Source organism: Ranitomeya variabilis, chromosome 2 (assembly GCF_051348905.1).
Source record: "Ranitomeya variabilis isolate aRanVar5 chromosome 2, aRanVar5.hap1, whole genome shotgun sequence".
NCBI lineage: Eukaryota > Metazoa > Chordata > Amphibia > Anura > Dendrobatidae > Ranitomeya > Ranitomeya variabilis.
Window position 1 is genome coordinate 168,569,461 of NC_135233.1, and position 24,077 is coordinate 168,593,537.

Genomic DNA, 24,077 nt, shown 5'->3' on the forward strand with positions numbered 1-24,077 from the left:
CCACTGGGAATTCCGGCGCACCATACTGGTAAAATGTTCGGGGCCCCCCTGAAACGCCGCCCAGGCTCCACCTTCCAACTGTCCACAGCCCCACCACTCTCTCTTGGAAAAACTCCATACCCTCACCAATCACACATTAACAATTCCCATCACCAGATCACATACATAACCAGCAGCGTTTGTTTTGGCCAAAGGATTTTTTAAGCCGTCACCACGACAAAGTAGACTCCTCTGGCCGGGCCCTACTCTACTGAAACTTATTAACACAAGCAGAAAAAGTGGATGTAATAATTTATACAGAGAGGGAGCCCATCTCAGAATACGAAACAAATGATAATGACATGCACGTCCTAAATAATGAATGGCAGACTATTCGGGAACGAAGAAACCGAAGAAAACTTAAGAACATGGATCAAAGCAGAAAATGCATAGGGACAATATAAATAAAAGAATGTGGCGTGCCCCCAGATGCAGGGCCGCGGGGTACTCGGTACCGGGCCTCTCTGTCTCAATCCTAGGGTTGTCATGGTGGCTAGACCCGGTCCGTGACCCTGCTAAGGGGCGTCCAATGAAAGGTGTGATGGTGGTGCGTGGTGCAAGGCGCGATGAATAACGAGGACACAGGGTTGCAGTCTCTTTACCTCTTTACTGAAGGCTGCAGGATCCGCAATCCAGAGCACTGCTAACAGGGCTGGCTGAGACCGGCCGGTCCGAAGGCACATCCAGAGTTTCCTTTGCAGGTGGAAATCAGTGCCTACCTTCTAGCGCCTGTGTGTTGTAGTACCTCCCTGCTGAGCACCACGGGATAGTCCTCACAACTGTTGTGTCTGTTTCTGATGTTCTTCTCTCACAACTTGTATCTGTTCTGATGTTCTTTCTCCGTCCCCCAGATGATATGGATAGAATGCACCCGTATGACGGGTAGGCCTGGAGTTCTTCCGGGACCCTAGCGTCGCCCCTCTCCCACAATTGCCCCCTATGTCTGCTTAGGTGATTTAGGTGAGACAGCCAACCTAAAATTAACTGTCCTGCCGCTGTTTGAAGTACTGCTTGGAGCCTAATACTTCCTCGGCGTTCCGGCCACCGGCTACGCGCCTCAGTAGGATGTTGCCTCGATCTTACGGCATGACTCCTACTGGCTTTATCTCCTTTTTGCTGCAATCTCGTTTCTCACTTCTCCACAATAAACCTCGCTTCGTTTCCTTTCTTAGGATGCCGCCGCAACGGGTGCAGGCGCGGCTCCGTAACATTCTGTTCTGTTCGCTAGGCCACTGTCAGGATCCCACCCCTGACAGAGACCCCCCTGAATCTTCCTTTGCAACACCCTCTGCCACAGGATGTTGCTTGGATCCAACCCAGTCAGCTTCTGTCTAACTTCCTATCCAGCCCCCAGTTTTACCAGATTGTGAGGAGTGGCCTAATACATAGAACCCTTTGCTCCCCCTGGTGGCCAGAATGTGAAGTGTAATGTGTGACTGTGATACCTGGTCAGGTGAACTCCTTAAGTGCCATCAGACGTACCATCACCCCCCTTAACGGCGGAGTGTCAGTACTGCAACGACCAGGACTCTGGGGCGCTGCACTCCCCCCCGGTTAAATCCAGTACTCCCGGACTGGGAAGAAAACAGCAATATAAATAAAGATTATTATTATTATTATTATTATTATTATTATTAATACATGTCAGCAAAAGACATACAAATTTTGAAATGCTATGAACAAGTAATTATAACAGTGCTTCCCTTTATGGGAGGTGAGGACTCTTGAACGTTACAAACAAAACATGGTTAAATATTTTAAATAACATACTATAAATAACTTCTATTACCCAGCCGGGTATTCTACTAAGTGCAAATTCTGAACAATAATTTAACTTTTCCTTTAAGGGCGTATAGGCTGAACCCACTAAAGGCTTACTATAAAACTCTAAAATATAAATTAACTTTTTCTTTATTTCTCTTCTAAGTGCAACATTTTCTTTTTACTCTCTGATTTTTCATATGCAGGACCGCCTGTCTATCTTCCCAGGCCTACTGCCTCTTTTCTTAGTACAGGATCACTGAGCCATCTCTCTATGGCTCTCAGGAGGACTTCACTAACTAACCCCTACGGGTTTACTTTATTGAAACTCGGCTTTCAACTCTTTCCTGTCCTCATTCTCTAGTAACATTATTAAACATTCTCTATAACTATCTAGCTAACTACGTATTACTCTTATGTAAAACATTATTACCATCTACTTTCTTTTAAGGCAACATTATACTTTAAGTGCAACTAGTGAACGTTCCCTTTAAGAGGGAACCAAGTCTCTTTGAGGTAATGCAGACTCTCTCTATCTGCAAGTCCAGTTAAGGCAAGAGCTTCCATGCTGTACTCAGGAACAGTCTCTTCACAAAGCTCTCCTTCTTGTAAACCCAGTAAAGGGCACCTTTAACCCCTTCCCGACATGCGCCGTACTAGTACTGCGCTGCCGGCACTGCATTACTGACAGCCGCAGTACTAGTACGGCGCCCCGATCACCGCGGTCTCGCGCTGAGCGCCGCGGTGATCGGGTGCGGGTGTCAGCTGTTTATGACAGCTGACACCCTGCAGCAATGCCCACGATCGGCGCTATCGCCGATCGCGGGCCTTTAACCCCTCTGATGCCGCTGTCAATAGTGACAGCGGCATAGAGGGGGATCGCGCAGGGACGGGGGTTCCCTGCGCTCTCCCACCAGAGCAACGCGATGAGATCGCGCTGCTCCGGTGACCTGGAAGGAGTCCCCGGATCCAAGATGGCCGCGGGACTCCTTCCGGGTCATGAGATGACCCTGCTTGCCGGCGTCTGCTGAGAATTCCTCATAGCAGGCGCCGGCAAGCCTCTGCAATGTGCCTGTGAGATCGATGATCTGACAGAGTGCTGTGCACACTGTCAGATCACCGATCTGTGATGTCCCCTCCTGGGACAAAGTCAAAAAGTTAAAAAAAAAATTTTCCACATGTGTAAAAAAAAATAAAAAAAAAATTCCTAAATAAAGAAAAAAGAAAAAAAAAATTCCCATAAATACATTTCTTTATCTAAATAAAAAAAAAATCACACAATAAAAGTACACATATTTAGTATCGCCGCGTCTGTAACGACCCCACCTATAAAACTATATCACTAGTTAACCCCTTCAGTGAACACCGTAAAAAAAAAAAAAAAAAACGAGGCAAAAAACAACGCTTTATTCTCATACCGCCAAACAAAAAGTCGAATAACACGCGATCAAAAAGACGGATATAAATAAGCATGGTACCGCTGAAAACATCATCTTGTCCCGCAAAAAAAAAGCCACCATACAGCATCATCAGCAGAAAAATAAAAAAGTTATAGCTCTCAGAATAAAGCGATGCAAAAACAATTATTTTTTTATATAAAATAGTTTTTATTGTGTAAAAGCGCCAAAACATAAAAAAATTACATAAATGAGGTATCGCTGTAATCATACTGACCCGAAGAATAAAACTGCTTTATCCTTTTTACCAAACGCGGAACGGTATAAACGCCCCCCCTAAAAGAATTTCAGGAATTGCTGATTTTTGTTCATTCCGCCTTCCATAAATCGGAATAAAAAGCGATCAAAGAATGTCATGTACCCGAAAATAGTACCAATAAAAACGTCAACTCGTCCCGCAAAAAACAAGATCTCACATGACTCTGTGGACCAAAATATGGAAAAATTATAGCTCTCAAAATGTGGTGATGCAAAAACTATTTTTTGCAATAAAAAGCGTCTTTTAGTGTGTGATGGCTGCCAACCATAAAAATCCACCCAAAAAACGCTATAAAAGTAAATCAAATCCCCCTTCATCACCCCCTTAGTTAGGGAAAAATAATACAATTTAAAAAAATATATTTATTTCCATTTTCCCGTTAGGCTACTTTCACAGTAGCGTCGGTACGGGGCCGTCGCGCTGCGTCGGCCCGACATACCGACGCATACTGTGCAAGCGCCGCACAACGGGGGCAGCGGATGCTGTTTTTCCAGGCATCCGCTGCCCCATTGTGAGGTGTGGGGAGGTAAGGGCGGAGTTCCAGCCGCGCATGCACGGTTGGAAATGGTGGACCGTCGGCACAAAAAAAGTTACATGTAACGTTTTTTGCTGCCGGCGGTCCGATACAACACGACGCAACCGTCGCACGTCGCTTGCGACGTGTGTCAATATGTCGCTAATGTTAGTCTATGGGGAAAAAACGCATCCTGCAGATGACTTTGCAGGATGCGTTTTTTCGCCAAAACGACGCATTGCGACGTATGCAAAAAAACGCTAGTGTGAAAGTAGCGCTAGGGTTAGGACTAGGGTTAGGGCTAGGGTTAGGGTTGGGGTTAGGACTAGTGTTAGGGCTGGGGTTAGGGTTGGGGTTAGGGTTTCAGTTAGAATTGGGGAGTTTTCACTGTTTAGGCACATCAGGGGCTCTCCAAACGCGACATGGCGTCCGATCTCAACGCGTTTGTTTGCGTTAAAAACGCATGCGTTTTTATAGAAAAAAAACAGAACACACACTGAAAAGTCACCCACCACCATCAAGGTGATAAAGGGATCCAAACCCTAACCCTAACCCTACCCCTAAACTCACCCCTAACCGTTTAATGAACATTTTCTGACAGTCATAGTGCCACGTCTTTCAGTGCCATGATATTTCAGTGCCACGTATTTCAGTGCCACGTCTTTCAGTGCCACGATATTTCAGTGCCACGTATTTAAGTGCCACAATATTTCAGTGAAATACGTGGCACTGAAATATCGTGGCATTTACGTGAAATACGTGGCACTTATATACGTGGCACTTATATACGTGGCACTTATAAACATGGCACTTAAATACGTGGCCACTGAAATATCGTGGCACTTATATACGTATATACGTATATAAACGTATTTCAGTGCCACGTATTTCAGTGCCACGTATTTCAGTGCCACATATTTCAGGTTAGGGTTAGGGGTAGGGTTAGGGTTTTTTGTTTTTTTCTTGTTTTCTTGTGTTTTTCTATAAAAATGCATGCGTCTAAAAAACGCATGCGTTTTACCGCGTTTACATGCGTTTTTTCACACATGTGTTTTTTTAAAAAAAAGCATGCAGATAAAAACGCAAGTGTGAAACCAGCTTTACCCTTGGGAAAATAAAAACGTGGGGGCTAAAATATAATTTTCGTGGAAAAAAATATATTTTTTATTTTCGCGGCTTTGCGTTATAAACTGTAGTGAAACACTTGGGGGTTCAAAGTTCTCACAACACATCTAGATAAGTTCCGTGGGGGGTCTAGTTTCCAATATGGGGTCACTTGTGGGGGGTTTCTACTGTTTAGGTACATCAGGGGCTCTGCAAATGCAACATGACACCTGCAGACCAATCCATCTAAGTCTGCATTTCAAACGGCGCTCCTTCCCTTCCGAGCTCTGCCGTGCGCACAAACAGTGGTTCCCCCCCATATATGGGGTATCAGCGTACTCAGGACAAATTGGACAACAACTTTTGTTGTCCAATTTCTCCTGTTACCCTTGGGAAAATAAAAACGTGGGGGCTAAAATATAATTTTCGTGGAAAAAAAAATATTTTTTATTTTCACGGCTCTACGTGATAAACTGTAGTGAAACACTTGTTGGTTCAAAGTTCTCACAACACATCTAGATAAGCTCCGTGGGGGGTCTAGTTTCCAATATGGGGTCACTTGTGGGGGGTTTATACTGTTTAGGTACATCAGGGGCTCTGCAAATGCAACATGACACCTGCAGACCAATCCATCTAAGTCTGCATTTCAAACGGCTCTCCTTCCCTTCCGAGCTCTGCCGTGCGCCCAAACAGTGGTTCCCCCCAATGTATGGGGCATCAGCGTACTCAGGACAAATTGGACAATAACTTTTGTGGTCCAATTTCTCCTGTTACCCTTGGGGAAAAAAAATTGCGGGCTAAAACATTATTTAGTGGAAAGAAAAAATGATATTTTAATTTTCATAGCGCTACATTCTAAACTTTAGTGAAACAATTGGGGGTTAAAAGTGCTCACCACACATCTAGATAAGTTCCTTAGGGGGTCTTCTTTCCAAAATGGTGTCACTTGTGGGGGTTTCCACTGTTTAGGCACGTCAGGGGCTCTCCAAACACGACATGGGTTCCGATCTCAATTCCAGCCAATTTTGCATTGAAAAGTCAAATGGCGCTCCTTCCCTTCCGAGCTCTGCCATGCGCCCAAACAGTGGTTTATCTCCATATATGAAGTATCAGCATACTCAGAACAAATTGCACAACAACTTCTGGGGTCCAATTTATCCTGCTACCCTTGGGAAAATAAAAAATTTGGGGCAAAAAAATCATTTTTTCTGAAAATGAATATTAATTTTTTTTTACGGCTCTACATTATAAACTTCTGTGAAGCACTTGGAGGTTCAAAGTGCTCACCACACATCTAGATTAGTTCCTTAGAGGGTCTACTTTCCAAAATGGTGTCACTTGTGGGGGTTTCCACTGTTTAGGCACGTCAGGGGCTCTCCAAACACGACATGGGTTCCGATCTCAATTCCAGCCAATTTTGCATTGAAAAGTCAAATGGCGCTCCTTCCCTTCCGAGCTCTGCCATGTGCCCAATCAATGGTTTACCCCAACATGTGGGGTATCGGCGTACTCAGGACAAATTGTACAACGACTTTTTTGGTCCAATTTCTCCTGTTACCCTTGGTAAAATAAAACAAATTGGATCTGAAGTAAAAATTTTGTGAAAAAAAAGTTAAATGTTCAATTTTTTTTAAACATTCCAAAAATTCCTGTGAAGCACCTGAAGGGTTAATAAACTTTTTGAATGTGGTTTTGAGTACCTTGAGGGGTGCAGTTTTTAGAATGGTGTCACTTTTGGGCATTTTCTGTCATATAGACCCCTCAAAGTCACTTCAAGTGTGAGGTGGTCCGTAAAAAAAATGGTTTTGCAAATTTTGTTGCAAAAATGAGAAATTGCTTTTCAACTTTTAACTCTTATAACTCCCTAACAAAAAAAAATTATGTTTCCAAAATTGTGCTGATGTAAAGCAGACATGTGGGAAATGTTGTTTATTAACTATATTATGTGATATAACTCTAATTTAAGGGCATAAAAATGAAAAATTTGAAAATTGCAAAATTTTCATAATTTTCGACAAATTTCTGTTTTTTTCACAAATAAATGTAAGTCATATCGAAGAAGTTTTACCACTATCATAAAGTACAATATGTCATGAGAAAACAATCTCAGAATCACCAGGATCCGTTGAAGCGTTTCAGAGTTATGACCTCATAAAGTGACAGTGGTCAGAATTGTAAAAATTGGCCGTGTCAGTTAGGTGAAAACAGGCTTCGGAGTGAAGGGGTTAAGAAGGTGCGAACTATTTACAATGCAGTTTGTGAACCATTCACCGTCTATGATTCGGCAGTCTTTGTAACATTGTTGAACAAAAGCAAAAATGAAAACAAAAGCAAAAGTAAAAAGCAATAGGGATCCCGGGTAAACAAAGGGATCCCTTTAAGAATAACCCTAGTCGGGTTTAAAGCAACACAAAGCAGGGAAACAAACAGTTAACTATTTACATACTCGTGATTCCGAGGTTTATCCTTACAGGAGGTTACACTGCATCAGCTGGTAGCGGACACTCTCCGGCCGGTAAGGCTGCGGTCCTCTGTTCTCGGCTGATGCGGGATCGATATCATTGGTTGGTCTCCCAGGCGCGGTCAGATCACCTGGTGTCTGGATTCGAATGTCAGCTGTGGTGGTAAGTTCAGTAGCGGCGATAATACACACCGTGGCGACAGTAGTAGCGTTTGTCAAATCCGGGTTAGTCGTAGTCGGGACAACAGGTGGCGCTACCGCCGGCTCTCATCGTTGGACGTCTTGGGTGCACCACCCCTGCGCACTCCGGTGGCGAGTGTAGGTCACCTGGTCCCCTTTACATGGTAGCTGATTGTCACATCTATTGCGGGACGGGGTTTTCACATTGTAGCTGGTAAAGAAGATTTCAGTCGGCAGTCCCGGTTCTTGTATAGAGCCCCAACCCCGCTTCGGGTGAAAGGCCAGTACAGTCCCCTGCCTTACCGAGTTCCTCTTGTTGTGTTCGGTCTTTGGTCTCTGTACTCTTGGTGGGTCATTTGGTTCTGTCTCTTTTTGGTTTTGCCATTGTAGAATTAAAGGGAACCTGTCACCCCGTTTTTTCTGTATGAGATAAAAATACTGTTAAATAGGGCCTGAGCTGTGCATTACAATAGTGTATTTTGTGGACCCCGATTCCCCACCTATGCTGCCGAAATACCTTACCAAAGTAGCCGTTTTCGCCTGTCAATCAGGCTGGTCTGGTCAGATGGGCGTGGTGTCTTCCCCCAGATCTTGCTTATTTTTCCGTTGGTGGCGTAGTGGTTTGCGCATGCCCAAGTCCAGAATCCACTGCACAGGGGAGGGAAAAGAGCGCGATCTGCGCTATTCCCCTGGTGATCGGTGGGGGCGGCCATCTTCCTGTGGCCGCGCGTGCGCAGATCGAGCGCTCTGCTGCCCGGGGCTTCAGGAAAATGGCCGCTGGATGCCGCGCGTGCGCAGATGGAGATCGCGGCGGCCATTTTCCTGAAGCAGAGATGCGAACTCTGCTTCAGGAAAATGGCCGCCGCGATCTCCATCTGCGCACGCGCGGCATCCCGTGGCCATTTTCCTGAAGCCCCGGGCAGGAGAGCGCTCGATCTGCGCACGTGCGGCCACAGGAAGATGGCCGCCCCCACCGATCACCAGGGGAATAGCGCAGATCGCGCTCTTTTCCCTCCCCTGTGCAGTGGATTCTGGACTTGGGCATGCGCAAACCACTACGCCACCAACGGAAAAATAAGCAAGATCTGGGGGAAGACACCACGCCCATCTGACCAGACCAGCCTGATTGACAGGCGAAAACGGCTACTTTGGTAACGTATTTCGGCAGCATAGGTGGGGAATCAGGGTCCACAAAATACACTATTGTAATGCACAGCTCAGGCCCTATTTAACAGTATTTTTATCTCATACGGAAAAAACGGGGTGACAGGTTCCCTTTAAGCATTGCTTATACTGCTTCCAGGTGAGCGCAGCAATGCTGAGGCCCTCCTGCCTGGCCCCATCCGGCCCAATCCGTGGGGTGTCCCACTGGAAGATCACCCCCTCTGAGCTCACATCTAGTGGTTTCCCCATCGTTGTTGGTAACGGAGGCACCAGCTTCTCCATCGTGCCTGGGGTTATCACTACCAGCTCAGCGGTGAAAACTCGGTTGTCGGGCTGGGGAGCGGTCACGGGAGCAGGATCGGTCGGGGGAGCAGGGACGCTTTCCATACCTGCGCCTGATGTGATTCCACCGATGTCGATCTGTTCCATTGACAAGGACACTGGAATCGGCTGCAGCCCGGACTGCGGTTCCTCCAATGCGACCCTCTCGCACGGCTCCGACTTACGTGGCTTCACAGCGGCTGGCTCCGCGTTCGGGATAGGCTGGCTCGGCTCCGCCACCTGTAGCTCCGAGAAGTCCGGATCCTCCAGCTGCGGTGGGTTCGGATCCGTCTCCGGTTGGCGAGGACAGGCCGGGATCACTTCGCCATCGCTCTGGGACTCGCTGGTCGCCATCCCTGCTCTGGGATCCTCGGCGGCACAGGCACGTTGCTCCTCCATTTTCTGAGGGCGCAGCTTCTTCTTCCTCTCGTTCCCGCCGTTGCAAATCAGGGGGCGGTTCTCCTCTGCTTCTGGGCAGGTCGTCGTCTCGCAGCAGTAGTCGGAGGGGGCGGTCGCTGCTTTTGGCGCCATTTTGATAGTCTCCTCCCATGGCACGCCCTTCTTCTTCCTCTGTGCTCCCCGTGGCACTGCAATGGCGGCGGTTTTGGCGGGAACTTTTGGCGGCAAGTGGCAATCCACAGTCTTTGCAATAAATCACAGTTCAAGCACAATTCAGTCACAGTTCCAAGGCACACATGACCTGATTCTTCAGGCTTAAGTAGATCCTGTTCATGACGCCAAGTTGGAGTGCCCCCAGACGCAGGGCCGCGGGGTACTCGGTACTGGGCCTCTCTGTCTCAGTCCTAGGGTTGTCACGGTGGCTAGACCTGGTCCGTGACCCTGCTAAGGGGCATCCAATGAAAGGTGTGATGGTGGTGCAAGGCGCGATGAATAACGAGGACACAGGATTGCAGACTCTTTATCTCTTTACTGAAGGCTTCGGGATCCACAATCCAGAGTACTGCTAACAGGGCTGGCTGAGTCTGGCCGGTCCGAAGGCACATCCAGAGTTTCCTTTGCAGGTGGAAATCAGTGCCTACCTTCTAGCGCTTGTGTGTTGTAGTACCGCCCTGCTGAGCACCACGGGATAGTCCTCACAACTGTTGTGTCTGTTTCTGATGTTCTTCTCTCACAACTCGTATCTGTTCTGATGTTCTTTCTAGGTCCCCCAGATGATATGGATAGGACGCACCCGTATGACGAGTAGGCCTGGAGTTCTTCCGGGACCCTAGCGTCGCCCCTCTCCCACAATTGCCCCCTATGTCTGCTTAGGTGATTTAGGTGAGACAGCCAACCTAAAATTAACTGTCCTGCCGCTGTTTGAAGTACTGCTTGGAGCCTAATACTTCCTCGGCGTTCCGGCCACCGGATACGCGCCTCAGTAGGATGTTGCCTCGATCTTACGGCACGACATCTACTGGCTTTATCTCCTTTTTGCTGCGATCTCGTTTCTCACTTCTCCACAATAAACCTCGCTTCGTTTCCTTTCTTAGGATGCCGCCGCAATGGGTGCAGGCGCGGCTCCGTAACGTTCTGTTCTGTTCGCTAGGCCACTGTCAGGATCCCACCCCTGACAGGGACCCCCCTGAATCTTCCCCTGCAACACACTCTGCCACAGGATGTTGCTTGGATCCAACCCAGTCAGCTTCTGACTAACTTCCTATCCAGCCCCCAGTTTTACCAGATTGTGAGGAGTGGCCTAATACATAGAACCCTTTGCTCCCCCTGGTGGCCAGAATGTGAAGTGTAATGTGTGACTGTGATACCTGGTCAGGTGAACTCCTTAAGTGCCGTCAGACGTACCATCACCCCCCTTAGCGGCGGAGTGTCAGTACTGCAACGACCAGGACTCTGGGGCGCTGCAAATGCCTTTATTAAACAGTGGCTGGCAACAGTAGGCACTGTATGCACACTAATATCATAAAAAATGAAATCAAGAAAAGGAGACAAATATATCCAACATGTAACATATACTTAGTACAAACGAATGAGGGACCACTAATTGATGTTGTAAGAAAATTGTTAAATAACACGTGAACTAATATATGTAAAAAAAATTGAAGAAAATCATTTCATATACAGTATATATGGGTACACAAGAATACTATTCCATGAAAATAAAAATCTTCAGATAATTCAATACACCAAAAGTGGTTTATAGAAGTATGCTCCTGGGGCATAAAAAAATGTGTTTTTATTTTCATGGAATAGTATTTTTGTGCACCCATATTTTAATATATACTTAAATTGTAACGTCTTGACATCCTGTTCCGTCCAGATGTGTCCGGATCTCAGAATTCCAAGCACGGAAATTCACGGACCGCCATATTGGGACACCCAAGTGTTGGGTATCTCAATATGGAAACTGCTAGTGGTACCAGCCTCTTGCGCAGTACCACTAGCGGAACACCGTCGCACCACACACACACACTGTATACGCCGTACGCACCACACACACACACACACACACACTCTGTATACGCCGTACGCACCACACACACTGTATACGCCGTACACACACACTGTATACGCCGTACGCACCACACACACACACACACTGTATACGCCATACACACCACACACATACTGTATACTCTGTACGCAGCCTCTTGCGTGGTACCACCAGCGGAACACCGTCACAAACACTCCGCCACCGGGAACAGCCGGATGATTCACTGACCGCTGCCATCTTGGTACAGGAGGCGCGCATGCGCAGTTTTAATGTGACCACTGCTATCTGTCTGCACAAAGATGGCGCAGTGAGTCATTGGGCTGATCCCGGCGGCAGATGTGCGACGTGTCTACAGACAGAGGAAGCAGGTCATATTAAAGGGCTTTTCCCACGGACGAAAGTTCAATTTGAAAAATAATTGTCTGTTTCTGACCGTGTACGGAGCATACCACATCTCCTGGGCAGGGGTGGAAGCAAAAGACAATACTGACATTACAGCAGGAGATCACAGTGGATTAATTTTGTCAGGTAAAATATTTCATTGACTGTTTTTAAACAATATTTTACCCCACAAAAGGGAAAGAGAGAGTGGATAGGTGGGTGAGCACATGGGGGGGGACAGATTCTCTATGCTGCAAAGCCTGCCCCCATCGTGATATTACCGCTCTCCTGATGCGATAGCATCGGGTGTCCATCATCCTCTTGATTACATTCCAGAGGTTTTCAATGGGATTCAGGTCTGGAGATTGGGCTGCCCATGTCAGGGTTTTGATGTGGTGGTCTCTTAATTTTTGCCAGAGCTGTAAGTAAGAAAATTGTAGAGGTAGGCCTCATGCTGTAGTGAGTGAGAGTCGCATAATGACCCTCTAAAAATTATGAGCGAAGGCCACCTGATGAACCCCTACAAATTGAGTGAGGGCCATGTGATAACCCTATAAAATTTTGAGTGAGGGCTGCCTGTTTATCCTCGGAAAATTGTAAATGTAAGGAGGTTGCTTTCCCTGCTCCTTACCTGGAACCACTTAGTCAGACAGCTGGGATGTCGGGGGGAAGACTTTCTGCCCTGGACAGAAGAGACCATGTGACTGCTGGGGGCAGAGAGGAAGAGGGGGAGGTGTGGTCAGAAAAGAGAGGGAGAGCAGAGCGCGCCAAACAGAGGGGACAGCACGCCAGACAGAAGGGACAGCGCGCCAGAGAGAAAGCAGGCTGCAGCACCACGCTCCCCATGAGACAGTGCTCCCCATGAGACAGTGCTCCCCGTGAGGGCACTGAGGCTGAGATACCAGCCGTAGTGAAGGCTGGATGTGAGAGTGTGGACTTGGAAGCCTCCATAATCAGAGAAGATGTATCCCCTTACAGTGACCTGAGCGCGCAGCCCCGGTGACCGCACTGACAAGCCAGGACCCTTGAGTGTGACAAAGTAAACTGCTCAGTGTGTGTGTATTCTTGCTGCAGAGAGAGAGACTGTCAGCCCAATATACAGAGACTCTCAGCAGAGTGGCTGTGTGACTTCCTGCTTTCAGTTTCACTTTGAGAATAGGCTGCAGAGACTTAACCCCGGAGTCTCCAGGAGACAGAGGAGAGACTTCAAGATCTTCAAGCGCTGCTGGTGACTGTACCCACGTTGGAATAAGGACCCTCAAGTCAGGACCTCCTTGGATTGATAAGTTACAAGAACATTCGTTAACCATTGTGATTCCGCTTAACTGTTTACTGTTTGCTTTATCTCTATTAACCCCCTGTTTACTCCCTGCGAGGAGAATCTTATTCCTGTTAATAAATTCCCCTCAACAGTTGGTCTGTCTGTTCCGTGGTGACATACTCAACCCTGCACTCTATTACATAAGCAAGGGTCAGAATCAATAAATGGAAATGTAAAGAACTATTCGGAGTGTCTGAGTGTGGGATCACTTGTCTCCTGGGTTTCACCATGGTAGGTGGAAGTAGGATCAGGCTGAGGGTTATGTGATCCAAACTCTTGACTGATGTGACTGGACCATGTGGAAGACAGGATGGTTGCTGGGAAACATACTGCAAGCAGTGTCGGACTGGGTTGACAAGGGCCCACCAATAACATTGACTTTGGGGGGGCCCACTTTTCACCTGCATGCAAATATTATACTACCTTCGTTCACAAATTTACCTATATCTCTACATAATAATAAACTGGGTAGCGTGGTTACTAAATGATGAGATGCTGCTTTTTTCTGTACAGAGTGAATCAAGTGAATTATGCCAAGTATTGCCCATACAGTGGGGTTGGGGGTTCAGATCTACACAGGGGCCCACCGGGGGATTCCCCTGTTACCCTGTGGGCCAGTCCGAGCCTGCAGTCTGCAAGCATTATCTGCCATCCAACTGACCACCTGTTTGCAGAGTTAACTGTATCGGTGTGCTGCACACGCTGATGCAGTTAAAAGTAGAGCTGCTCCAGTGGGCTCCTCAGAGACCAGGGCCCGGGACAACCGCACCCTCTGACCCTCCCTCTGGTAGCTACGCTACTGGCCTGCTGTAATCTACGCTCTCCCTCCTAGATCAACTCTCCCTGAACTGCTTCCAGAGGAGAGTGTGCTGAACAGCCGCAAACATGGGAGTGGAGACTCAAGCATGGCACCTGGGCACCCATGATACTCGATCGAGTAACATTCATACCCAAGAACCCTGATGCTTGATCGAGTATTGAGCAGTGGCGAGCACGCTCACTCATCACTAATATTAACCAATTCCTCACCTTGCTAGTCACGTTGGTTCTCCACCCCCACCTCTCCTAATGTCAACAACTATTGCATCCCCATGCTACTTTGGTTCCCAGGTTCCCAGACTTGGAGAACAGTTGAAACTGCACATTTAATGAGATGAATCAGAATTATGAACAGAATTATAAACATTTAGTTAACTGAGATAAAAAAAAGTTGTAAAATAAAGAAAACATTATTTGAAGAAAAACAGCGTTCCATACTATCTTTAAAATATTTTGTTATTCATCATATAATTATAATACCTTTGCTCCTGAGCATTTCCTTTCACTTTAAACCCCTTTGTCACTTGTGACACAGCCTGTTTCGTAGCAACCATTCTGGAGAGGTGCAGGAGGAGGGCGCAGGCTGTCAGGGAGAAGTAAAAGAGCTGCTACTTTCACACAGCTGATCACTTAGTGCCCCAAGGAGGACCAAGCACCAAGACGCAAGGCTAAACGCTGAGGAGAATAAATAAGGTGACGTGCTCTTCTGTTTTCCTTGCTTCTCTATTGCAATGATTTTTATTATCTTCACCTTTTTTGTATGAACTCATAGATCTGAACCAAAATAATTGTATATACGTTCCATGTTTAATAAATGTATTACACTTCTGTTTTTCTGTGCTTAATACAAGTAAGGTGCAATTGCTTTCCTTTTTTAAAAGAGTTTTCCATGAAAACAATAGGATAGGTGATAACTAGTGATGAGCGAATATACTCGGTACTCGAGATTTCCCGAGCACGCTCGGGGGTCCTCTGAGTATTTTTTAGTGCTCGGAGATTTAGTTTTTATTGCTGCAGCTGAATGATTTACATCTCTTAGCCAGCTTGATTACATGTGGGGATTTCCTAGCAACTAGGCAACCCCCACATGTACTTATGCTGGCTAACAGATGTAAATCATTCAGCTGCGGCACAGAAAACTAAATCTCCGAGCACTAAAAAATACTCGGAGGACCCCCGAGCGTGCTCGGGAAATCTCGAGTACCAAGTATACTCGCTCATCACTAGTGGTAACTTATTGATTGGTGGAGGTCTAACCACATGAATCAGCAGAATGGGGCACTTTTAGCCGTACTAGAATAGATTGGCAATGTTTATAATCGACTTCACTCCATGAATTCCCTATGGGGCTGCCAAGTGCTGCGCTTGACTTTTTCTGGTAGCCTCATCCAACCTGCCATTGTATTTCGTAATGGGAATAAAAGTGTCTAAATGGGGAGGAAAAATTACCCATCCTGCCAATCGGTGGAGATTCCCGCAGTCGGACCCCCCAACCAGTACCGTAAGTTATGTATTCTGCAGAAAGTTTGATAGTATAGTGCAGCAATGGAAATATCTTTATGCTGAGATCTATAGCAGCTGGTGACAGCAGCATACAGTAATTATCTTGATACCCCAAGTTTCCACGAATGCACCGACCTTTCCTTTCTACCAGACAATAGAAGTCACTGTGCTCTGACGTAGATATGCATGACTAAGCGAGACACTTCTTTTTAAATTCCAGTAACATTTATAAGGGTAAAAGGCACCGCTCTTGAGTGTTATCGAAGGAGGTACCTGCGTATTCTAGTTATGGCTCAAAGCAGTTTACCTAACAGAACTTATACTGGAAAGTCAACACACAGGTCTTATTAGAGAGAAGGGCCATTCATTGCTAGGAGTACACTGTTTATAGACATCAAACAACAATTGTTATAAGTAGTCTGCTAGGTACTGTACAGTGCCAAAGCGCCAGGTTTTACCAGAAAGAACTAGCTGCACAATTCTCTACTACATGTTATGGAAGTTTACCAGCCTTGGCTGAACATGAAAATCACACTGGCTTAAAGAGGAATTCTCAAGTTCGGACGTTATTCCCTATATACTAGATACTTCCAAATTGCTAAAGATCTGACTGATGGGACCCCCCACGGATCCTAAGAATGATGTGAATGGAGCAGTGATCAATTATGCACACTGACGCTAAATCCATTCTTAGTGGGACTGCCAGAGATAGCCGAGCACTGGGTTCAGCTGGTCTTCGGCAGTGCCATAAGAATGAATGGAGTGACAATGTGCATGATCAACCACTGCCATTCACACAGGGCTTTTAAAAGTCTTTGTTCTTGGGATTGGTGTCCCAGCAGTTAGACCCCAATCATGGGAGAGTCATCCCCTATTCCTCAGGACAACAGACTTGAGAATACCTCTTTAAGTATTTTAGCCTTACAAGACTATTGCAAGAAATCCTGTCACTTCTATAGTCAAACATTTTCAAACTTTGGGCAGGGCTAGAATATGACAACTACAGTATTGTCATGTGTAGTCTGAGATAGTTTGTCATCACTGTCGTCATTGGGGTTTACAATCTAAATTCCCTATCAGTATGTCTTGAGTGTGTGGGAGAAAACCAGAGAACCCAGGAGGAAACCCATGTAAGAATAGGAAAAACATACAAGCTCCTTGCAGATGCAGTCCTTGGTGAGATATGAATCCAGGTCACAGAGCTTCAAAGCAACATTGCTAATCACTGAGCCACAAAGCTGCATGGTGGCTGTTCAGCATCCAGTAGAGGAAGCAGTTCCTATTCAGATTTCCCTTTTAACCCCTTTACCCCCAAGGGTGGTTTGCATGTTAATGACCGGGCCAATTTTTACAATTCTGACCACTGTCCCTTTATGAGGTTATAACTCTGGAACGCTTCAACTGATCCCAATGATTCTGACATTGTTTTCTCATGACATATTGTACTTCATGAGAGTGGTAAAATTTCTTTTATATTATCTGCGTTTATTTGTGAAAAAAACAGAAATTTGGCGAAAAGTTTGAAGATTTCGCAATTTTCCAACTTTGAATTTTTTTTGCCCTTAAATCACAGAGTTATGTCATACAAAATACTTTACATCAGCAAAATTTTGGAGCCACATTTTTTTTTGTTAGGGAGTTAAAAGGGTTAAAACTTGACCAGCAATTTCTAATTGTTACAACACCATTTTTTTTTAGGGACCACATCTCATTTGAAGTCATTTTGAGGGGTCTATATGATAGAAAATACCCAAGTGTGACACCATTCTAAAAACTGCACCCCTCAAGGTGCTCAAAACCACATTCAAGAAGTTTATTAACCCTTCAAGTATTTCACAGGAATTTTTGGAATGTTTAAAAAGAATGAACATTTAACTTTTTTTCACAAACATTTTTACTTTAGCTCCAATTTGTTTTATTTTACCAAGGGCAACAGGAAAAATTGGACCCTAAAAGTTGTTGCACAATTTGTTCTGAGTATGCTGATACCTCATATGTGGGGGTAAACCACTGTTTGGGCACATTGCAGAGATCAGAAGGGAAGGAGCGCCATTTGACTTTTCAATGCAAAATTCACTGGAATTGAGATAGGACGCCATGTCGCTTTTGGAGAGCCCCTGATGTGCCTAACCATTGAAACCCCCCACAAGAGACACCATTTTGGAAAGTAGACCCCCTAAGGAACTTATCTAGATGTGTGGTGAGCACTGTGACCCACCAAGTGCTTCACAGAAGTTTATAATGTAGAGCTGTAAAAATAAAAAAATCATATTTTTTCACAAAAATTATTTTTTAGCCCCCAGTTTTGTATTTTCCCAAGGGTAACAGGAGCAATTGGACCCCAAAAGTTGTTGTCCAATTTGTCCTGAGTACGCTGATACCCGATATGTGGGGGAAACTACCGTTTGGGCGCATGCAGAGCTCGGAAGGGAAGGAGCGCTGTTTGGAATGCAGACTTAGATGGAATGGTCTGCAGGCGTCACATTGTGTTTGCAGAGCCCCTGATGTACCTAAACAGTAGAAACCCCCACAAGAGACACCATTTTGGAAAGTAGACCCCCTAAGGAACTTATCTAGATGTGTTGTGAGCACTTTGACCCACCAAGTTTATAATGTAGAGCTGTAAAAATAAAAAATCATATTTTTTCACAAAAATTATATTTTTGTCCCCAATTTTTTATTTTCCCAAGGGTAACAGAAGAAATTGGACCCCAAAAGTTGTTGTGGAATTTGTCCTGAGTAGGCTGATACCCCATATGTGGTGGTAAACCACTGTTTGGGTGCATGGCAGAGCTCAGAAGGGAAGGAGAACCGCTTGACTTTTCAATGCAAAATTGAGTGGAATTGAGATATGCTACCATGTCGCTTTTGGAGAGCCCCTGATGTGCCTAAACATTGAAACCCCCACATGTGACACCATTTTGGAAAATAGACCCCCTAAGGAACTTATCTAGATGTGTGGTGAGCACTTTGAACCCCCAAGTGTTTCACTACAGTTTATAACGCAGAGACGTGAAAATAAAAATTATTATTTTTTCCATAAAAATTGTTTTTTAGCCCCCAGTTTTGCATTTTCCCAAGGGTAACAGGAGCAATTGGACCCAAAAAGTTGTTGTCCAATTTGTCCTGAGTACGCTGATACCCCATATGTGGGGGAAACCACCGTTTGGGCGCATTGCAGAGCTCGGAAGGGAAGGAGCGCTGTTTGGAATGCAGACTTAGATGGTATGGTCTGCAGGCGTCACATTGTGTTTGCAGAGCCCCTGATGTACCTAAATAGTAAAAAAAAAACACAAGTGACCCCATATTGGAAACTAGACCCCCAAGGAACTTATCTAGATGTGTTGTGAGAACTTTGAACCGCCACGTGTTTCACTACAGTTTATAACGCAGAACCGTGAAAATAAAAAATCACTTTTTTTCCCACAAAAAAGATTTTTTAGCCCCCAAAATTTTTATTTTCCCAAGGGTAGCCAGACAAATTGAACCCAAAAAGTTGTTGTCCAATTTATCCTGAGTATGCTGATACCCCATATGTTGGGGTAAACCCGCTTTGGCGCACGGGAGAGCTCGGAAGGGAAGGAGCACTGTTTTACTTTTTCAAAACAGAATTGGCTGGAATTGAGATCGGACGCCATGTCACGATTGGAGAGCCTCTGATGTGCCTAAACAGTGGAAACCCCCCAATTCTAACTGAAACCCTAACCCAAACACACCCCTAACCCTAATCCCAACCATAACCCTAACCACACCCCTAACCCAAACATGCCCCTAACTCTAATCACAACCACACCCCTAATCCAACACACCCCTAACCCTACTCCCAACCCTAACCACACCCCTAACTCCAACACACCCCTAATACCAACCATAACCCTAACCATACCCCTACCCTTGACACACCCCTAACCCTAATCCCAACCCTAATCCCAACCGTAAATGTAATCCAAACCCTAACTTTAGCCTCAACCCTAACCCTAATGGGAAAATGGAAATAAATAATTTTTTTAAATCTACTATATAATTGTCTAAGGGTCACTTCCGTCTTTCTGTATGTCTTTCTGTCCATCTTTCTGTCTGTCTGTCTGTCACGGAAATCCCAAGACGCTGATTGGTCGCGGTCAAACGGCCACGACCAATCAGCGATGGGCACAGTGCGGCTGCGAAATGGCTGCTCCCTACTCCCCTGCTGTCAGTGCCCGCTCCATACTCCCCTCCAGTCAGCACTCACACAGGGTTAATGGCAGCGTTAATGGACCGTGTTATGCCGCGGTGTAACGCCCTCCGTTAATGCTGCTATTAACCCTGTGTGACAGGGATATGGTGCCCACATTGCTATATACTACGTGGGCTGTGTTAGATACTACGTGGGCTGTGTTATATACTAAATCTCTGTGCTATATACTATGTGGGCTGTGCTATATACTACGTGGCTGTGGTATATATTACGTGGCTGGGTAAAATACTACATTGCTGTGCTCTATACTACGTGGCCTGGGTTATATACTGCATGGGCAGTGTTATATAATACGTCTCTGTGCTATATACTACGTGGCTGTGCTATATACTACGTGGCTGTGCAATATATTATGTGGCTGGGCAATATACTACGTGGCTGGGCAATATACTACGTGGCTGGGCAATATACTACGTGGCTGGGCAATGTACTACATGTCTGTGCTATATACTACGTGTCTGTGCTATATACTACGTGTCTGTGCTATATACTACATGGCTGGGCAATATACTACGTGGCTGGGCCATATACTACGTGGCTGGTCAATATACTACGTGTCTGTGCTATTTACTACGTGGGCTGTGCTATATACTACGTGGCTGTGCTATATACTACGTGGGCTGTGTTATATACTACGTGGGCTGTGTTATGCGCTACGTGGGCTGTGCTATATTTTTCTGCTGTATCTGTGCATCACGAATCGTGTTAAAGAGGGGGGCCCACTGAGACTCTTACGCCAGGGGCCCTCAAAAAACTGGAGCCGGCCCTGGCTTCACTGATTGGTCACACCCGGCCGCGAACAATCAGCAACAGTCGCAGTCCACCCGCGAATTGGCGCGGAATTTGAACCACGCTTCGCTAATTGGTCGCAGACGGCCAGACGGCCGGCCGAATCCTTTAAATTGCATTATTCTGAAAACTTCATAAATAAACTACATACATATTCTAGAATACCTGATGCGTTAGAATCGGGCCACCATCTACTTTTATCATCTTTCCGTAACTAAGGTGATGAAGGGGGTTTGATTTACTTTTATAGCGGGTTTTTTAGCAGATTTTTATGATTGGCAGCTGTCACACACTAAAAGACGCTTTTTATTGCAAAAAATAGTTTTTGTGTCTCCACATTTTGAGAGCTATAATTTTTCCATATTTTGGTCCACGGAGTCATGTGAGGTCTTGTTTTTTGCGGAACGAGTTGACATTTTTATTGGTACCATTATCGGGCACATGACATTTTTTGATCGCTTTTTATTCCAATTTTTGTGAGTCAGAATGAACAAAAACCAGCAATTTGTAAATTTCTTCTGGGGGGGCGTTTACACTGTGTTCCAAATTATTATGCAAATAATATTTCCTCATATTTTCTCTAAATTACCTATCTGAACTGCAGTCATTGTTATTTTCCAGTCATCTACTATTCTAGTATAATTGCAATGTTTTGAAAAAAACTGCCTATGAAAACAGTATCTTTAAAAAAAAAAATAAACACTCAAAATGCATGTTCCAAATTATTATGCACAGCAGAGTTTTCAACCTTTTTTTTATTTTGAACAAAAAAATGGTCAATTCTGAAGTTATAAGCATTATCAGCTTATTACAAAATGAAATCAAACAGTTTTCAAGTGAAAACTTTATTCTAGGTGATGTTACATTTGCACGTAGGACCCCTTGTTCAAAAGAAGCTTCTAAACTCTCTGGTCCATTGAATTTGTCAGTTTTTGGATGGTTTCTGCTTCAATTGTTTTGCATGTGCACAGAATACCCTCCCAGAGCTGTTGCTTAGATGTGAACTGCCTCCCGCCATCATAGACACTCCTTTTGATGATGCTCCAGAGGTTCTCAATGGGGTTGAGGTCAGAGGAAGATGGTGGCCACACCATAAGTTTGTCCTCTTTTATGCCCATAGCAGCCAGAGATGCAGATGTGTTTTTTGCAGCATGAGATGGTGCATTATCATGCATGAAAATGATCTTGCTGCGGAAAGCACGGTTCTTCCTCTTGAACCATGGCAGGAAGTGTTGTTTTAGAAACTTCACATAGATTATGGAGTTCATCTTTACCCCTTCAGGGATCATAAAGGGGCCGACAATCTCTCTCCCCATGATAACAGCCCAAAACATTACTCCACCTCCTCCTTGTTGGCGCCTTAGCCGTGTTTTCATGGGGTGTCCATCCTCCACTCCATCCATCTGGACCATCGAGCGTTGCATGGCACTCATCGGTGAACAAAACAGTTTGGAAGTCAGTCTTCATGTATCGTTTGGCCCACTGGAGCCGTTTCTGCTTGTTGCAGCGGATAGAGGTGGTTGACAGGATGGCTTACGCACAGCTGCAAACCTCTGAAGGACCCTGCATCTTGTTGTTCTGGGGTCCTCAATTTTTCCTTATCAGCACGCACACGTGTGTGCTGGGAATCAGCTACATACTTCTTGATTGTGCGATGATCACGATGAAGTGTCTTGGCAATGTTGATTGTAGTCATGCCTTGACCTAAATACTCCACAATTTGTTGCTTCTCAGCAGCCGACACATCCTTTTTCTTTCCCATTTTGGCAAAAAATGTAGGCTGCTTAATAATGTGGAACAGCCTTCTTAAGTAGTCTTGCCTTTATTTGGACACACCTGCCAAACTAATTTGCACAGGTATCGGCTATTGCTTTCAGTGATATAAAGAGCCCTGACACACAATCACCATCAATGAGTTTAAATGACAAACAAAAAATTCTAACCTTATCACTCCTAAACTCTATGTGCATAATAATTTGGAACACAGTGTATACCATTCCATGTTTGAAAAAATTGATAAAGCAGTTTTATTCTTTTGGTCAGTTCGATCACAGTGATACCCCATTTATATCATTTTTTTATGTTTTGGCGCCTTTATATGATAAAATCTATTTTATATAAAAAATAATTATTTTTGCATCACTTTATTCTGAGGACTATAACTTTTTTATTTATTTGCTGTTGATGCTGTGTGGCACCTTGTTTTTTGTGGGACAAGATGACGTTTTCAGCGGTCCCATGGTTATTTATATCCGTCTTTTTGATCGTGTGTTATTCCACTTTTTGTTTAGCGGTATGATAATAAAGCGTTGTTTTTTGCCTTGTCTTTTTTTTTTTTTTTCTTTACGGTGATCACTGAAGGGGTTAACTCGTGGGAAAGTTTTATAGGTCGGGTCGTTACGGACGCGGCGATACTAAATATGTGTACTTTTATTGTTTTTTTTTATTTAGATAAAGAAATGTATTTATTGGAACAATTTTTTTCATTACTTATGAATTTGTTTTTTTTTTACACATGTAAATATATATATTTTTTTACTTTTTTACTTTGTCCCAGGGTGGGACATCACTATATATTGTCAGATCGCTGATCTGACACTTTGCAAAGCACTGAGTCAGATCAGCGATCTGACAGGCAGTGCTCCAAGCTTGCCGACGCCTGCTCTGAGCAGGTGATTGCAAGCCACCTCCCTGCAGGACCCAGAAGGAGCCCCGTGGCCATTTTGGATCCGGGGCCTGCAGGGAGGAGGAGGTAGGAGACCCTCTGAACAACACGATCATATCGCGTTCTTCTGAGAGTCTCAGGGAAGCACGCAGGAAGCCCCCTCCCTGCGCGATGCTTCCCTCTGCTGCCAGAACGCTGTGATCATGTTTGATCGCAGTGTTCCGGGGGTTAATGTGCCGGGAGCAGTCTGTGACCACGCCTGGCACATAGTGCCGGATGTCAGCTGTAATAATCAGCTGACACCCTGCGGCGATCGGCCGCGCTCCCCCCATGAACGCCGCCGATCGCCTATGACGCACTATTCTGTCATGGGAAGTAGGGCCCGGGTCACATGGACGGAATAGTACGTCTAATGGCAGAAAGGGGTTAAACATCGTGCTCAAAATTCATGCACTCATTACAGCTTATCATGTGAAGACAATAAGTCACTAAAATGGCTCACTTTAGTAAGACTTTGAGGAATGTATAACATTGCTGAGAGCACTGACACTCGGATCCCGCTTGTGAGTACTCGGTACCGGGTCCGGTCGTACTTAAAGGGGATGTCACGGTGGCTGCGACCTGCTCCGTGGCCCTGGGCGCCCAATTAA

At 45.3% G+C, this 24,077-nt stretch overlaps 1 protein-coding gene across 1 annotated transcript in view; it reads left to right on the forward strand.

Moving 5' to 3' along the window:
• Window positions 1–14,822: 14,822 nt before the first annotated feature.
• TTLL2 (tubulin tyrosine ligase like 2) overlaps window positions 14,823–24,077 on the forward strand; it is a 34,391-nt gene continuing 25,136 nt past the window's right edge. The window contains 1 exon segment of the mRNA XM_077281462.1: window positions 14,823–14,926. The gene's annotated coding sequence lies outside the window, so the exon portion shown is untranslated.